Genomic DNA, 2,415 nt, shown 5'->3' with positions numbered 1-2,415 from the left:
AGTCATATTTTGGGTTCCGAAAAAAGGTGCAGTTTTTTCGGTATTGTACCAGGAAGCTTCCAGAAGGTTCCGGAGGATTCCGGAGGGGTCCGGAAATCCACAAGTGGGTTCACCATGACCCAAGAGCTAGTATGGGCTGCGGGGAGGTGCCCTGGCCTTATTGGGCTAGGCGCACCAACTCCTCAAAAGCCCATGTGGCTAGGGAAGGCAAATAAGGAAGGAGTCCTAGTAGGAATAGGATTGGACTTGGAGTCCAAGTCCTCTCCCCCTTAGAGCATCTCCAGCCGCGCCCCCAACAAAGCCCCCCAGGCAACTTTTCGGCCGTTGGCGCCAAAGAATCGGCCCAGTCGCGCCCTCAAGGGCCCAGTTTTCGCCGGCTCAGGCCGAAATTGGTGCCGGCGGGCCCAACCCAAACCCGGCGCGCTGGGGGCGCTCGGGGGCGCCGGGCCAATCATTTTTGGAGCAAAAGAGCTGCGGTCCCTCTTTGCCAGTGACTCGTCTCTCTTCTCGCCGCTTCATCGTCCTCATCGCCTCATTTCCCACGCCGAATCAATGTGAAAGCTGTCGTGTGCTGCCGCGCCGGTCAGCCTCCATTGATGCCTCATGGGCAGCGCAGTGAAGACCGGACGACGCACGTCCCCTCACCCGCCATGTGTACACGCGGCGGCCACGCGTACGGGCGCCTCCGCCTATATAAGCCGACCCCCAACACGCCGGAGACACGCACAGAGCCTCCACCGCTGACGCGCCATTTCTCCCCCTTCCTCCCTCTCCTCTCGCCGTCTCCAGTTCAAAGCATGGCCGAGCACTTCCTAGGCGACGTCGCGGCGGCGGACGGCTTCGGCCGCTGCCACCTTCACGAGGACGAAGCTCGGCTCCTCTTCGAGGCCGAGTACCCGGTCCCGCCAGACATGCGGGTGCCCAGGGCGTGGAGAATCAGCGTCGGCGGCGTCCCGGTGCCACCACCGCCCACCGAGGCGGCGTGGCATGCAGAGAGTCGCGCCTCCCTACCGCAGGCGGCGAGGGAAGGACCGCGGTACGTCCCCGAAAGCCCGCTCTGGGAGCCATACTTCCGCCGCCGCCACGACGGACAGCTCGAGGCCACGAACGGTGTCGTGCCCTCCAGAAGGCTCAACCCTGAGGGGCGGCGCTGATGGTGGGGCGTGCCCGGCCGCACGCTGGAGGCCGTCCTTGCGTACATCAAGGGCGGCAACACGCCGAGGCTCGAGTACCCCGCTCCCCCGTCCTTCTCTCGCCGACGTGGGAGCTCGTGGATGCCGAGGTGCATGGAGCAGCCCGGGGCGTCCTCCTCCTCGTCCGGCCGCTCGTCTGGCTCTCCCTGCCTCCGCCCCGTCAAGCATGAACCCTAGGACATGCCTGTCAGCGGGCGAACCCTCCACCCCCCTCTGGCCGCCTCGTCCTCGTCGCACCCAAACCGGAGCCCGGCCTCCCCGCGGAGTATGATGAGATAGCCCGGTGCGGCTTCTCCAACGAGGAGGCCCTACAGTGGGCGCGAGACGACTACCTTCGTGACGAGATGGTCCGGCAGCACCAGGCCCTGGAGGAGATAGCCGCCCGCAAACATGGGCGCGAGGACGAGCACGGCGTCGTGATCCTCGACAGCGACAATGACGAGGACGCCCCCGGACCGTCCAACCTGTCATGCCAACCGGGGGAGGGTTGCAGCAGGTACGGCGGCCACGGCAGAGGCGGCAACGACAACGACGATGATGATGACGACGGCGGCGACTACACGCGGTTCTACAGCCTCCTCGGCATGTAGAACTGCAAGGGCGGCGGGCGGCGAGGAGCGGCGAGGAGCAGCCTAGTAGTTTTTTTTTCTTTTTTGTAAAATATTTTTAAATATGAATGAACTCGCCGAAGTTTGGTTGAATTTGCGCCGTGTTTGTGCCGTAATTTAAATTTTCAGAAAAATGTGGGTGCCGCAACTGGGAAGGCATCACGCCCGCAGCGCGCGGTTTAGCGCCGATGCGCCCCCAGGGGCGATTTTTAGTGCCTCCTGGGGGGCCAACGGCTGGAGATGCTCTTAGCTGGGCCCTAGGGCTTGGAGGGGATGTTTGCCACACCCCTCCACCTATATATATATATAGAGGGGAGGGGGCACCTGTCGGTGTCAAAACCGGCGAATCTCGGGTAGGGGGTCCCGAACTATGCGTCTAAGGCTAATGGTAACAGGAGGCTGGGGACACGATGTTTACCCAGGTTCGGGCCCTCTTAATGAAGGTAATACCCTACTTCCTGCTTGATTGATCTTGATGATATGAGTATTACAATAGTTGATCTACCACGAGATCAGAGAGGCTAAACCCTAGAAGCTAGCCTATGGTATGATTGTTGTTGTTGTGTCCTACGGACTAAACCCTCCGGTTTATATAGACACCGGAGGGGGCTAGG

The sequence above is a fragment of the Triticum dicoccoides genome, chromosome 3B (assembly GCF_002162155.2).
Source record: "Triticum dicoccoides isolate Atlit2015 ecotype Zavitan chromosome 3B, WEW_v2.0, whole genome shotgun sequence".
Classification (NCBI taxonomy): Eukaryota; Viridiplantae; Streptophyta; class Magnoliopsida; order Poales; family Poaceae; genus Triticum; species Triticum dicoccoides.
Note: the sequence above shows the minus strand (reverse complement) of the source record.